Here is a 16,542-nt window from a genome sequence, read left to right as displayed (position 1 = left end):
ACATAATGGCATTCATTAGCTATTTCAAAAAATCCTCCAATAACATTACACCTTTATAGCATCTTTTAAGCAAAAGTCAATTAATAAAGTTTCTAAGCCTTTCCCGCCCTTTTTCCCCCCAACTCACTGACTAAATTTTATATCCAAGTTACTTTAGCCAATACCATATATATATTGTTAAACAATGTTCATTAACATTTCCTTGTTGTTATTATAATTGGCTAAAAATCATTTACTATTTATGCCCCATCTCCTCTCATCAGGGCCCCCCCCCAAAAAAAACCCTTACACTTTTATAACAAGATCTAAGTGAAAATTTGTTAATAAAATTTATAGGTCTTTTTCCCAAGTCACAATTTACCATTTATATCCAAATTTCTTTTACTAAATTGTTAATACATGTATATATCATTACGCTGTATCCATTATCATTTCATTATTATTATTTATAGTTAATTAATTGTTAGCGAGTAAATATTTAATAACAATCTAAAACAATCTAGGAGTTACAAATTCCTACTTATTAATCACCAATAATAAAAGAACCTATTTTTTTATTACCAACTTTCATTGTCAACCTGTATCTTTCCAGTAACAAAACAGTCTTATCTCTCTTGCCATTTGTGGAGTCAGTCTTCTTTTTATCTCCTTTATAAGGTTTTTATAGGCTTCTCTCCACACTTTGTTGCTTGAAGGGTCTCTCAGATAATCTCCTTGCCCACCAGTTGCTACTAAAGTTAAATTGTCTTTGTCACTCTTGCTTCTGAAAAAATTTCTCTTCTTCTATCTGTTATCATTAGTATTATTTTCTCTTCTGTATCCTGGAATCTGGGGTAAAGCTCCAATTCGTCAAATTCCCTTTTCCATATCCTGTTCTTTCTATTTTCACCCACATTTGCTCCATTAATAAATTCATCTATTGTCTTATCTTTATCTTCTATATCTTCATTCTCCCCTTTAATTTTTGGGGCTCCAACCCCATCATCTTTTGCTGTGAGGAAGACTAGTCATTCCAACCTTCTCAATTCTCCCATATCCTTCCAATAGATTTTGAATTCCAGCCAAGATATTTTGGAATTTTAAGGTTTCCTCATCTAAGTATTGACCCATGTTTCCAAAACAGGAGAGAGAAAGAAAAAGGGGAAAAACTAATAATGACTGCAACTCTAGTCTTCCAGGCATCTCTTACTTTTATTTTAAATTGATTTGAACACAAGTTCTTTTGTACTCTTCAAAGGGGAAGGGTTCTGTTCCCCTCTTTCTTTCTTTCTTTCTTTCCTTCCTTCCTTCCTTCCTTCCTTCCTTCCTTCCTTCCTTCCTTTTTTTCCCTGCCAAAATAATTCTCAGAGGCACCTGTGAAAACAGTTTGTGCCCTTGGTTCTTTATCAGTTTCTGTAAACAAGTTGCAAACCCTTCAGCTGCAAAGTTAGTGAAGTCAAGTAGGAAGAAAGATACCTTGTTTCAAAAAAACCTCCAAGTCGCTGTTAATTTTCACTTTCTGTAGGAAACAAAGTTCTTTAGATTTCTTTTAGTGTGGTTTAATAACAAGTAGTAGGAAGAATTGTTAAAATAAAAAGGAAGGTTTTAATCCAGAAGTCAAAAAATAAAGCAACAAGAAGCAGAAGAAAAAAAAATCCGTTCACTTAAAGAGGAGAGATGAAGAATGTTACCAGCATTTCAATCCACAAAAAATAGTTAGAAAGACAAAGGAAAAAAAACTTTCCACAGTGATCCCATTAGGATTATTTTCGCCGCTCAGTTCTTTTGTTTAAGGATCTAATTTGGCTTTAAAGAAACATTTCTTTGGGCAGTCTTTAGCAAAATAGAAAAAATACCTCACCAGATGGACTCACTTTCTCTTTTCAATTCCTTCCTTCCGGAGCGTCCCGATTTCATCAGCCTAGGGGCTGCCTGTTTACTGTGGGCTTGAAGCACTTCCCTTGGGTCTGTCAGGGATTTTGCGATATCCCTGAGACCAGCAAGGCTTTGTCTTCCTGATCACCATCTCTATGTGATAGTTTAGGTCTCAATGGACACCCCCCCCCAGCGGCAAAAGTATCAACGGTGGTCTCAGAGAATCGAGACCACACGTTGTAACATCACGACGTGGCTCCTCCTTCCTTTCAAGTAATGTTTTAATGACTTTTCAGTAGGTAGAATTTGGTATGACTTACCATGTTATCTGCTTGTTGCCCTAGTCAAAAACTGAGGAAGCAAGAGATTAGTTTCAAGTTCATTTTACTATAATTGTAAAGTACTATAGCATATATTGTCATCCCTCTGAGATAATACAGGTCAATAAACAACAAAGCAAAGTATTCAAGAAGGCCACTTTACTGTTGTATAATAACATCTTAAAAAACTCCCAGAGTATCTTTATCCCCTTACACCAAACATAGAATGAAGATGTTTCTATTATGAGTTCCTCCTTATGTCTTCCATTTTCCCAGGACTGAGGAGTTGTTCACTTTCTCTTAAAGTTTATGCATTCTTTGATCACTGTACTCCTCTACACATATATTGGGAGTTTATTTAGCATAGTGAGAACTTTTACACTATATTAGAGCTGGCAAGTCATTGTGCATCAACAGGAGAAGGAAAATATGAGCATTGGGTGGAACTTAATTTTTTAGAGCTGATTTTGTTGTTATGTTGACTTTGTTGTCTAGACTACCATTGCATTATCTCATTCATATTTATGCTGAAATTTAAAAGAACTACAACGAACTGACTCTTCACCCAGGCCTCTTCACCCAGATGCCATATATGCCATCTCTTATTTTTATCTCTCATTTTTCATTGATTTCATTTTAATATTTTTGTTTGATTGTGTTGAGTTGCCCAGAGTTGGGTAGCATAGAAATAATAATAAAAATCGCACCTGAGACTTAACAATCATTTGTAAGAAAAATAAATAAAGGTCTAGATAGTGGATTTTGTAATACCTGGAGACAGCAGAAGAGAAGGAATTGGTAAAAACACAAAATGCAAAGACCTACAAATAAAAGTAGAATAACTGTGGCACAAGAAAGCAAAGATAGCAACAATAGCAATATGCACCTTAGGTGCAGTCCCAAAACTTCTCAAATACTGCTTGAACACAACTGGCATTGACAAAATCACCATTAGTCAATTGCAAAAGGCAGCTTTATTTGGAAGAGTTTACATCCTGCAACAATACCTTTAAAACAACAACAGCAACAACATCTGCCTCTCCCAGGTTTAACAGATTAACAGAATTGGAAGGGACCTTATAGGTCATCTAATCCTCACTCAAGCAGGAAACCCTACACAATTTCTGACAAATGGCCAATCTTTTCTTGAAAGTCTCAAATGATGAAGCTCCCACAACTTGAATATGGATAAAATGGATAACATATGGATAAAATGAATAAAAATGCCAAAACCAATCTAAACAATTGGCTGACAGATCAACCATAATGATAATAAATTAGGAGACAAAGCAGACATCCAAAAGACTTGGCAATGGCTAAGAGCAGAAAAGTTGAAGAAAGAGATAGAAGGTCTAATTCTTATAGTCTGTAGAGGTTCTTAGTCATCCAGGTCATGGTTGTCCCAAAGATGCTTTTTCAGGAGGCAACTGGACTTCCTTGTTTTTTCTTTGAAGACATTTTGCTTCAAATCCATCCTACTTGCCTCCTGAAAAAGCACCTTTGGGACAACCATGACCTGGATGACTGAGAAACTCTACAGACTTTTAGCTATACAATTTGGGATGAACACCCTTGAATGGTGTGGGAATAGGAATGGATTCCCAGAGAACAAAACTGCAGACTACAGGAATTGGAGGACTACTCAGGTGACCCTGAGGACACAGATAAACTTCCAAGCGCCTTAACAACCCTCTAAAAGGATGCAAATGATCATCTGTCTGCAAGGAATATAAATCCTTCCATTCTCCACTATCCTGTTAAAGCTGAAGAAGCTTCTTAGATGAGAAGCGAAATGTTTTCAAAGTCCAGTTGCCTCCTGAAAAAGCACTTTTGGGTCTAATTCTTTATCTGCACATGACCAGGTCTGTTCTGATCCAGGTTTCATAGGCAGATACAGACACTAAGTCTTTTATTGCACTGCTAATCCACAACACTTGGCCCTCCACGGGTGTTGATAAAGCTCTACTTTCCCCCCCAAAACAACCACCCATAGTCAATGTAACTCAGTCCCACCAGCTGGGTCCACTAGTCAGCAGAACCAAACAGGAAGAAAGTCTTTTAAGTCCACAAGCCAGTCAGTTACCCACCCTTAGGACAGCTCCTTTTGGTATGTCCCAATCCTGGACCCTCCTGCAATATCAACTGGAGAAGCAACGTTGGTCCTACCTGACACGTTGCTTCTCAGTGAATGGCAGGAGGGTCCAGGCCCTGCCCTGATAGGTTAGGTCTGTAGTTCACTCTGGGCTCGTCAGCTGCGGAGTAGAGGCCGCTCTTCTATTTCATCTCCAAATATGGCTATGGCTTCGTCGGAACTGGAGCCAAGCAAGAGAGGGCTGGAGGCATGGCTTCAATTATGACTCAATCTCTGGGCAGATAAAGATGAAACAACCCAATCCTGGGCCCTCCTGCAATCCACTGAGAAGTAACGTGTCAGGTAGGACCAACATTAACTTCTCCCCTGCATTCATGAAGGCAGGCAGTTCCCAATCCAGTTGACCACTTCTCCCAATGCCAGAAGAGTCTGGGCAGGGTTGTTTTGTTTTAAATCAAGGCAATTTAAATCAAGATTTAAATCGCTAGTAAAAACACTTGATTTAAATCAACTCGATTTAAATCATAATTTTTAAAGAGCAACTGTCATCTCTGTCCCGCAGTGGCTCCTCCTCTGATCCGCTGTTGACTCACTGACCATCCCATTCACTTTAATGGGACTGCTGGTGATGTGGCAGTGATACAACAAGGTGAAGGACGTGGCAGGCAGCAGGTGAGTGGATGCCCGCTAACAGGCGTTGCCATGATGGGATCTGAAATGACAGGTACTCTTTAATATATTTATGAGCTGCTTAGAAGGTTTCACTTTCACTTTTACTACTTGCCCTTCCTCCTCATTCTTAGAGCCTGATGGTACAGATGCATTTCTCTTCAAACAGTTGTAGTGTACATAGATTTGCAAAACAGTGGGATTAAGGAATATTCCTGAACTTTGTTTTATGATTTATCTCATGGTTAGTATGAAATTATGTGAATGCATCAAGACAGTGCAAGTTATCTCAGCTTGCGGAGTTTGGATTCATTGAATGAGTTAACCAAAATGTAAATATTGCAGAATATATAGCCTCATGCTAGATAATTAAGCTCCATTTCATGCTGAATAAACTAAATTATTGAAGTATCTTAAATAGAAAACTATCTTTAGATAGATTTTTTACTCCAAAAGCATTTTATTAAAATAAATTTGATTAAAAAAATGTGATTTAAATAAAAAAATCAATTTAAAAATTTAAAAACCTGATTTTTTTAAAAAAAAAACCATTGATTTTTATTCACTGTGGGTCTGGGACAGCATCATCCTCAGCTCCTCCTCTGGATTTTTGTTTTTACTGTTTGCCCTCAAGTAGCTGTTTACACTAAAAATCTGGTGTTGGGGATAAACCTAGAATAATAGGTTTATCCTATTATTCTAGGTTCATTCTAAACTCCTATTTAGCCCACTTCAAACAAGAATATTTTTTAAAATTCTATTTTTTTGTTCCTGTATAGAAAAAGGATCACAGGATGTAATACTATTAATTTGTAATGTGTATATGTGTTGAAAAGTATTCATAAGCATCAATCACGTGTCAACCTATATGCTTTGTCAACTACATTCTAACCCTACCAGATTTGAAAGAAGGCTTATTTTCTCATCTCTCTTGATGGGGTGTAAACGGCCTGGGGTTTCACAAACAAGGCCACCTTAATACCATAACAATAGAGTATCACTACTTGAAGACTAACTTGGAGTACCTTACTCAGTTCATCATGATGGCCTGAAATGTCTCATTGTGTATTTTCCATGTTATAAATGACAATTGAAGGATTATCTCCTCTTTAGTAGGACATGTTTTCATAACCATTTATCTAGAAACAAACTTGTCGGGCCTTTCAGCAGGATAGGATTCCAGTGTCTAAAGAAGTGGGCTGTGAATTAGTATTCTCGGAAAAGGGATTATGTTTGAGAGTAGCAGCCAATAAATAGATTCTGGATTAACAGGAAGAATTTCTCCTTGCATACCCATGAAATATATTTACTGTCCTCAGCACCTATGCCCAGCTGGAAGAAATATAATGCTGTTGGCAGCCAATTGCCAGCATGCCAGTCCATTGGCTGCATTCAGAATTGTTTTGACTCTGAGTGTCCATCCCAATTCTGATGTCACTCAGCATTTAGCAGAATAGAAAGTGTCACAATTAGGAAATTGGCTATTTCTTCAAAAGTAACCATTTGAAATGTCCCCCTTGAATGAGTTCAGTGTTTTCTTGAGGTAGCACATAACAATTCCTTCTACCATGTGAACTTCAAGAAGTATCAGTAACAGTAGCAGCTGGTATCACAGCTGGGAGACAGGAAGATGCCAGTGTGGCGATATCAAACGACTACTGACTTATGGCTATTGAACAAAAATCATATAGGAGGTAGAATGAGGGTTAGCTTATCAATAAATACGCATTCAGGGATTCTGGATTTGTGGAGTGTCAGGAAAAAAAGTTCAGCTGAGTTTAAAGAGAGAAGTTGAGAACAATAAAATGGCTTGTGAATATGTTAAGAGTAAAAGAGGGAAAACAAACAAGGGGAACTGAGTAACAAACAACAAAAATGATCTTAACATTTAAGATTTAAACTTAAGTCTTGAATTCTTCAATATTTCTATTATTGATTTTCATAAAATAATTATTGGAAAAAAACTTGGGATGAAATAAAATTACAAGTGAAGTAAATGTTCAGCTGGGTCATTTATAAAACTAAAGGTAGAAATATTATAAATGGTGACATATGCAAAGGCTTTTTCAGAAAGATAAAAGTAAACTTTTTGCTGTTACAGAATCAACACTCCCAAAAAAACCCATTCAAATGCAATTATCATAGTACCTAGTAGTAATAGTCTCTGGGAATCCTAATAGGCACAACTACAATATTTTTATGGTTTTCTAAGGTCTGTAGTATTTGTTAGTGCCTCTTCACAAATGTTGTATTAGGTCTGAGTTCTGCCATAATTTTGTGGAGGAAAAGTTTTATCCTGTTGTAGGGTTGCTCAATGCAACACATCTGCCTTTAGTTTGGGTGTTTGAAAGAAGAATAATTGTGTCTTAACTAATTATAGAGCTTAATATGTAATTTATGTATTTTTTGCACTATAAGACGCTCTAGACCAGCGAAGGCGAACCTTTTTTGGCTCATGTGCCATAAGCAGGGCGAGCGCAGGGGGGTTATGCGTGGGCTTGCCGCACACATAATGCAATGCGTGACCCCCCCAGCACACATGCGTGCATGACAGGCATTTCCCCCCATTTTTTGCATGCTTTTTTTGCCCTCCCCAGGCTTTTGAGGCTTTATAGGAGCCTGGGGAGGGCAAAAACAGCCTCTCCCGCCCCCTTGGAGGCCCTCCGAAGGCTTCAGGAACTTTACTGAAGCCTCCGGAGCACAAAAAACCAGTCCTACGGGCAAACCAGAAGTTCGGGAACGGACTTCCAGTTTGCTCGTAGGGCTGGTTTAAGCCCTCCAGAGCCTTCAGGATGCTTCCCTGAAGGCTCCGGAGGGCTTAAACCGGCCCTACGAGCAAACCAGAAGTCTGTTACCAAAGTTCCTGTTTGCCCGTAGGGCCGTTTTTTTTGCATTCCGGAGGCTTCAGTGAAGCTCCAGAAGCTCCAGAGGGGCGGGGGGCTGTTTTCACCTTCCCTAGGCTCCTATAAAGCCTCTGGAGCCTGGGGAGGGCGAAAAATGGCTTTAAAAGGCTGAACTCAGCTGGCCAGCGCATGTATGCGCGCTGGCCAGCTGATAGGGCAACTCCTCTCATGCCCTGACAAATGGCTCCGCGTGCCACACCATCCCGGCTCTAGACCATAAGATGCACCTAGATTTTGGGGAGGAAAACAAGAAAAAAGAATCTGCCTCTTCCTCCCAGCAATTTGCCTCCTTGCAGCAAACAGCCTGATTTAACATAAGCCTGATTTAGCACAAGGAGCCAATTTAGTGGTTGGATCAATCTCTTGGAATACCACCGATTGGCTTTTTCAGGCTGCGGGGCTAGCTGAACGCTGCCTATGCGTGCCCCATTTTTGGCCTCCACGTGGCCCATTTTCAGCCCATTACAGGCAGCGTGGTTCGCAGCCGCTACTGATCACTGCCACTGCCACCACCATTTGGCAATGATCGGCAGCGGTGATGGATGGCGGTGATCCCTGCAACCTGAAACAGTTGATTGACAGTATTCCCGGAGGCTGATCCAACCACCAATTAGCCACTCGTACAAAATCAGGCTGTGCTGAAGCTGACTATGCTGTTTGCTGTAAGGAGGCAAATTGCTGGGAGGCAGAGGCCTGAAGGGTGGGGGCCGGCAGGTGGGTGGAGCTTTGGCATCATTCCCTCGATAAGATGCACAGACATTTTCACCCACTTTTTTTGGGAGGGGGAGGTAAAGTGCATCTTATAGTGCGAAAAATAGGGTACTTCAGAGGAGCCTTTCACTGGATTTGAGCAACTTATAAATGTGATTGGAATTAATACCTCAAATCTTAGCTATTGCAGTTACAATATTATTACCAGCAGTACAATCAAACAGGAATAAAATTTATAGTGGTTTTAAGACAAATCCTTCAGTTTTAATAGGTTAAGTACTGAATGGAGTAGAATACAATTGCTGCCGTATTAGTATAAAATCTTGGCTGGTTTCATGTATTATAATGAAAATTCTTGTTAGCAAAGGTATATTTTGTAAGCCATAATAACAGTAATCAAATCAAAATTTATTATAGTCCTAAACCTCTATAGATAATAACAGTAATCCCCTAAAGGTTGGCTTCTCAAGCTGTCATAGTTTAAAATATTTTAATTAACATATAATTATTGAAAATAGTATATCTATTTCTTGTACCACCCTAACCCTAACCTGAATGAAATAATTAGTTTTATTCAAGGGATTAATTACCCAATTGATTTCTTATTTTAGCGAGATACAATACCATAAAGAATTGCAGCTCTAAGGTCTACTACATAAAATCCATGTTTATTTGTGAATTATCACATCAATAGAATGCTGCATCCAGATCCAAACTAATGTTGCTTCAAAACTCAAGGTTTTTCCCCTTGTTATATGTGATTTATGTATACAGCAATTAATTCAGAAAACTCAACTTTTGCTTTTCTCCTTAAAACAAAATGAGCCTTTTCTGTAGTGATTCACTACTCCCAAATGTTTCATTTTTAAATAATGCAAGTTGATTTCAAGGTGCTGAACTAGTATAAATAGCAAATTACATCAGAATCTATTAAATCAAATTAAATGGCTTGTCCTTTCTTCTTTTTTCTTTCCCCCCCCTTTCCTCACCTTCTTTTGGTTAAGCTATTCAAGTAATGATCATTTGAACTGGTGAGGAAGAACTGTCCAATAACTCAATTCAGATTCAGCTGAAACTCTACTAAGAGCTGCCTACATGGGTCCTTCTAAGTCAGGGGTGTCAAACTGGCAGTCTGTGGGCCGGATGTGTCATGTGCGGGCCACGCCCACCCCAGCTCCACAAAGGGAAACAGTCATGAAACGTCACATGACAGCAATGTGATGCTGCAAGTTTGACCCCTGTGTTCTAAGTGGTCTCTTTGGCCTGATGCAGTTCTTCCCTTTCTTCTGAAGCAGCAGCTGCCGCTCCTCTATGAAATTATCACTCAGAATGGTCAATAATTAACTCTTGGTTTCAAAGCAATGGTGGGTTCCGGATCCCGCTGCAACCGGTATGATTGCAACAGGGCCCAGTGTCCACTACATGAATGCGTGCAGCGCGCACATGCATCCCTACTTCTTGCGATGCCTCCGTGATGCTCCAGCTGCTCTGCAGAGCGTCGCACAGGCACCGTGCGCTCCATGTGCGGAAGCGCTGAAGAACTCAAATACAGGTAAGGAGCTTGGGCGGGCAGGTGGGCCCTCCGGAGTACTGGAACGGTACCCGGTGCTCCGGGCAGGAACCGGTACACCCGTACCGGGGTGTACTGCCTGCAACCCACCACTGTTTTAAAGGTATTTTACCTTAGATTAGAAGGATAGACTAGAGTCTGGAGAGAGAATGAAGGATAGACACCAGACTGAAATCAGACAAATTTAGAGTATGGCCTGTATAACTGTTGTGGCCTAGCAGGATCCAGTTGAGCTGCTGATGGACTTGGATAGCGAGGAACCATATGAGTCTGCCAGGAAAGATGTGAGGACCCTGGGCAGAGTTCAGACAGAGCAGGGACCAGAGAGGCTGGTTGTCCACTGGGAGGTGCCTGAGGCATGGAGCAGTGGCGAGGATCGAAGGCAGTTTGTCCCTGATGCAAGATTAAGAAGGGCAGAGAAACGGAAGGAGCAGCTCCGGAAGCAGACTCAGAGATGATAATTAAGCCCAGGTGGTTGTGGCTTGGCCCCTCCCAAGAGAGTATATATAAGTGGAGAAGTTTGGGAGGGGACATTTGCAGGACACAACCATTTGAAAAACAGTATTGGAAAACTCTGTTTTGTATCCGTGCCTGTTGGATTTTGGGTTGCTGCCAACTATTCTTGCATGTGAGTATTGTCTGGGCCTTCAGCCAAAGGAGTCGATAACTCCGTGTTTAAAGAGTGGCAAACAGCCAAGCTTGTGTCTGGGTGATTTGCAGGTCGGAGGGGGGAGATCAGAAAAGTTAACCATGACTTAATCAGGATGGAAACCTAACATTGGGTATAATAAGTTATTTGGTATTAACCAGCCAAACATCTTTTTAAAGTCTAGCTCTGAATTTATTCTCTTTCGCAACCCATTTGTGGTTATGTATGCAAATCTGGTGAGAGCAGCAAGATAATGTCTTTGAGCCTATTTAGGTGGCCTTTTGCATGAAGCTGATTATATTGAGTGGGACCATTAGCATATGTATCTGTTTTTAAGAATGATTATTATATATATCTCACTTTCGAGCATCAATAATCCTGTGAAATGCCTTGCAAGTAATATATAATGGAACTATAAATACCTGGAATCTCTTAGATTTGTAAATTTGGTTTTAAAAAGTTTAAGCAGAAGAAAAGAGAGCAGGCACGCATATTCTGCTCTTAGATATTATATTTAAAAATGCTGAAGATAGCCACGAACAATAGATTGCCTTCCGATTTTGTTCAGTCTCATTTTCTGAACTCTGTCGTGTTTCTGAGACTTGTGGAGACTGAAAGTTTGTTTGGGCTGAGACGTCTTTCAAATGTTATTCCTTGATGTAAAGCAGGGGTGTCAAACTAGATTTCATTGAGGGCTGCATCCGGGTTATGTTTGACCTTGAGGGGCTGGAGTGGGCATGGCCAGCTTAACCTCACTCGTGTTGGGGAGCCTATGGTTGCCTGAGGTCTCTGCCAGTAAAAAGGGGCTCTCGAGCTGTTTTTGGCTGTGAGGGCCTCCTGCAACCCTCTGCCACCCATGGCTCCCACAAGCCTTCTTTTTGGACTGGGATGGCCTCCTTCAACCCTCTGCTAGCGAAAATGGAGCTCAATTTCCGCTAGCAGAGGTACTATGGGCCAGTCTGTTGCTGTTTCCAGGGCAGCCCTGCAGGCCAGATCTAAGCACCCCCCAGGCTAAATGTGGGCCCCGAGCCTTGAGTTTGACACCCCTGATGTAGAGGATCAGTTATAGGATACAATGCATAAATGTATTACTAAGTAACCAAAGACCTTTGTGAGGACCAAAGTAGGGTATGAGGACTAGGGTCTTAAATTATTATTCTAAAATAAAGCATTTAGAGCAGTGGTTCCCAACATGGGGCCCATGCCCCATAGGGGAGCAATTTTATTTTTAATGGGGGCAATTTGAATCTTGTTTAAATCAAGTTAATGGCCTTTTAGGCTTCCACATGAGTAGAGTTAACTTTTTGAGTAAAGTAAGTATAATATGCCATGAGGTGGGGGGCATCAGGAATTTAGAGATGCTTAGGTGGGGCATGACCAAAGAAAGGTTGAGAACCACTGATTTAGAGGTTTTCAACTTTTTCAATTTTTTTTCCTAATCTATTCCAGTATAGTACAAACTTTCTTTTTCTTTTCTTTTTTTTTTTTTTTTTACAAATGAAGCCGAATATATGTGTCCCATGATAATGTTGCAGGATCCAATTTAGGTCGGTCGCCAGGACCAGAAGTTTAGTCTTCTGAGTTTTTGGAGTTATGCTGGAATAAAACAAAAACCACTGGTTCTGGTGATCTACCGAGATTGGATCCTGCAAACTTTTTTAACCGTAGCCACGAAAGTCGGCTGGGTGATTTTGGGTCAGTCTCTCTCTCTCTCTCAGCCCAAATCACCTTACAGGCTTCTTGTTGCTGTTGTTGGGAAAATAGGTGGAGGAAGGTAGGTTGGATATGTTCGTCCCTTGAGCTATGTATAAAAGTAGTAAAGATAAGATACAATAAATTACTTATTTTGTTTTGTGTTTAAGCTGATTTAGAAACTTTCCCCAGAAAAACATGAATATTAGCAATATGTACAAAAAGTAGGAGCTCTACATTCAACCTGTCATATTTTTCTTAACCATAGTATGGAAGTGGTATGCCATTGCCACCTTCTAGGATGTTTTTCAATTCACCAATCTCTTTTATTGTGATATTCCCTATAGTCTCCCATCCTAATACTAACCATGCTTAGTCTTGGTTAACTTTTAGGCCCAGGCAAGATATTCAAATTGCTGCCACCTGCTGGTGGATTCTAAAGATATATATATTTTACTATATGCACATTTAATTACTCTTCGAAGTTTCTGGCTGTGATGCCTAGAGCTAGAACATTTGCTATTTTTCGTTAATCAGAAATAATTCAGTACTATCTTTTCTAAGTAACAAATTTTACTAAAATCCATAAGCTATAGCTCACAAGCTAAAGATACTATGGATAAATATTCATCCATTTTCTAGAAAAACTATGGGCAACAAACTGGAAAAAATGGATGCTTGTTGAAGCCTGCTGAAAAATTTAGCAAAATCAAAAATATATTAAGACTCATCGGAAGTCATTTCAACATTTATTCTAATTAGCATTCTGGGGAGATAATGGAATTCAATATGTGTAAGTACAATGTGGCTCTTCATTGTCTTATTAAAGTTAAGATATATATAAAGCTCTCATTAATGAACAAACAAAATCAGTAGGCTTATTTTTTAAATTTTCTTGTTGAGAAATATTGTGAACAAAGCCTACAAACAACTATGCCCTTCAAACTTCAACTAATGTATTATTTAAACTTGTATATTACTTTTTGTTTGGAATTAGGATATAAAGATGCCTCATTACAGTGTTTAAACAGTTCTAGCTATCACCGCCATTGGTAATGAAATTTGAGTGGGTAATCTAATTGGTTCAGTGATCTGTTAGATTTACAAGGGAAATCTTTTAAAAGGGTGTAATGCAGCAGGCTTTCTTTCCTGAGTAATTTAGACATTCTCCTAAATCTCACAACATACTGTCCCTGTGATGTCCAAAGACTTTTGTGGGTGCTCAGGTGCATATCTGTCAAAAAACTCTAAATTATAGCTATTTTTCAGTGGGTACAAGGCTTTTGGATGGGATGAACAGTTACTGTATTTTCAGGACCATAAGGCGCACCGGATTATAAGCCGCAGTATCAGTTAACATTAATTTTTCAAACTTTTTTCATATATAAAGCGCACCGGGTTATAAGCTGCACGTTTTTTTTGCAACATTTCCCCGCCCCCCCCTGCCTGCATTCCGATTCCTATCCTGCCTGGCCACTCGTTCATTTCGTTTCCCCCCCTGCCTGCATTCCGTTTCCTAGCCTGCCTGGCCACTCGTTCATTTCGTTTCCCCCCCTGCCTGCATTAGGGAAAGAGGAGGTGTGGGACAGATCGTGGGATCACTGGTTTCTGAGCTTGATGGGCAAGGATCCCCCACCTCACCACCTCTTAGGGAAAGAGGTGTGGGACAGATCGTGGGATCGCTGGTTTCTGAGCTTGATGGGCAAGGATTCTCCACCCCACCACCTCTTAGGGAAAGAGGAGGTGTGGGACAGATCGTGGGATCGCTGGTTTCTGAGCTTGATGGGCAAGGATTCTCCACCCCACCACCTCTTAGGAAAAGAGGAGGTGTGGGACAGATCGTGGGATCGCTGGTTTCTGAGCTTGATGGGCAAGGATTCTCCACCCCACCACCTCTTAGGGAAAGAGGAGGTGTGGGACAGATCGTGGGATCGCTGTTTTCTGAGCTTGGTGAGCAAGGATCCCACTATCTTACTATTTTATTTTTCTTTATGTACACTGGTCACCTTACCCAAGGGACGTGTGCGTGCTTCAAGTTTGAGCGTACTAAGTAAAATCAGGAGGGAGAGACCCAAGGGAGTGTGCGTGCTTCAAGTTTGAGCGTAAGTAAAATCGGGAGGGAGAGACCCAAGGGAGTGTGCGTGCTTCAAGTTTGAGCGTACTAAGTAAAATCGGGAGGGAGAGACCCAAGGGACGTGTGCCTGCTTCAAGTTTGAGCGTACTAAGTAAAATCGGGAGGGAGAGACCCAAGGGACGTGTGCGAGCTTCAAGTTTGAGCGTAAAATCGGGAGGGAGAGATTTTCGATCTTTTTCCATATATAAAGCGCACCGGGTTATAAGCCGCACTGCCGGTTTTTTATCAAATTTTAGGATTTTCAGTGTGGCTTATAGTCGTGAAAATACGGTAACTTGTTAACTTACTTTGTTTGCTTATTGAATTATTATCATTGCTCCCTATTTTTTTCCTCTTCCTCCTCCTCCTCCCCCTCCTCCAACACTATTGACCCAAAAATAAAGTACTTTTTAGTTTTATACCTTATCTAAATTGCTGCTGGAAAGGACTGTAATGTGGCAGTATTCGGGTTATAATACTGATAGAATAGCATCTTGTATACAATTTGTAACATTATTTTAACTGACTAATGAAAAATTATCACTAACAGATATTGTCACCATAATGTTTAACAAACTATTAATAAACGATAGCCAGAAATGTTGGGCCCAAAATTAACAATTTTAAAGAGGGAGAACTTTTAGCTGGAACTGAACTAATTATGTACTGTAGATAAGAAGCATATGTTTCCATTAAATGATTGATGCATAATAATATTTTTTTCTGTGTTTCATTATCCAGGGAGGAATCTGAAGATTTGTGGATGGATTTCATATGGAATATCATTTAATGTGCTGAGATAAATAGAAGAATAGGCCACACACCTTTCTGCTTCTGTTTACATTTCAGGTTCAAATACTAAGGTAGATCATTGCTTCAATTAATTTACCAAATTAAAGCACTTTAAAATAAATCAGAGAACTGAAGTTGTGTTTGGTTGCCTCTACTGAACTAATTACAATGTTTTTACAGCTGGTTTTTCTAAAATAAAACCATTTGATTTAGATGTATTCAGTACATCTAGGAGAAGAGTTGAAGGTTGAAGAATACTGAAACCATCAACAATCTAAAAAATCATTTTCTTATTTCATCTTGTGGGAAACCAATGACATATTGTATAAGTAGCAAAAAAACATATGGTTCCCTGGTATATGATCGCAGTTATACTATTGAGCCCCATGGGATAGAAACTTACCTGTGATTGTGTCAGGCAATTAGCCTAGATACTAGAGGTGAGATTCAGCAGGTTCTGACCAGTTCTGGAGAACAGGTAGCGGAAATTTTGAGTAGTTTGGTAAATACCACCTCTGACTGGCCCCGCCCCCATCTATTCTCTGCCTCCCGAATCCCAGCTGATCAGGAGGAAATGGTAGTATCGTTCCCCTGGAGTGAGGTGGGAATGGAGATTTTACACTATGCTTCCTCTGCCACGCCCACCAAGCCATGTCCATAGAACCTGTAATAAAAAAACTTTGAATCCCATCACTGCTAGATATGTGGTTGCAGTATTCTGGAAGTTTTCAAGTTTTGTAGTCCTATGCTTGCAGACTCAAATTGTAACACTAGGATTTGAAATTCTGAGCTGCAGGATTTTTTCTAGTGTTGTCATAATTTGGTTAGAGGAGGAGTACAATGCATGCTTTTTGTTTGAACTGCATCCCATTTAACGGACCAATGTATATTGCGTTAAGATTTGTCCACTATATAAAGATTTTACTGCCCAAATGCTTCCATTTATGACAGTTATGTAATTATGCAAATTATATAAATTGGCACAAACAGTATACATGTGCATTTAACATTCTTCCCCCTGAAATGACTGAAAGCTCAGGATTTTACTATTCTCAAATCTCGTCCACAAGTAAATAATATTTGACCCCCCTGTAGGTTAGTCTGTACATCAGCCTAAATGAAATTGAAGCCTAAGTGCTTAGGCAAACAACAAAATCTCAGAAGCTATTCTGAACAG

At 39.8% G+C, this 16,542-nt stretch overlaps 1 protein-coding gene across 7 annotated transcripts in view; it reads left to right on the top strand.

Moving 5' to 3' along the window:
• CXXC5 (CXXC finger protein 5) overlaps positions 1-16,542 on the top strand; it is a 109,944-nt gene that overhangs the window by 56,059 nt on the left and 37,343 nt on the right. For 4 of the 7 annotated variants that reach the window (XR_004255636.1, XM_032219940.1, XM_032219941.1 and 1 more), the window contains exon 2: positions 15,315-15,436. The exons of 1 other annotated variant lie outside the window; for it this stretch is intronic. The gene's annotated coding sequence lies outside the window, so the exon portion shown is untranslated. Of the gene's footprint in view, positions 1-4,836; positions 4,939-13,132; positions 13,254-15,314; positions 15,437-16,542 lie in introns of those variants that run through there. 2 more of the 7 variants (XM_032219944.1, XM_032219945.1) reach the window with 2 other exon arrangements.

Source organism: Thamnophis elegans, chromosome 6 (genome assembly GCF_009769535.1).
Source record: "Thamnophis elegans isolate rThaEle1 chromosome 6, rThaEle1.pri, whole genome shotgun sequence".
NCBI lineage: Eukaryota > Metazoa > Chordata > Lepidosauria > Squamata > Colubridae > Thamnophis > Thamnophis elegans.
The sequence above is the reverse complement of the archived record's forward strand: the minus strand, read 5'-3'. Positions and strand labels throughout refer to the sequence as shown.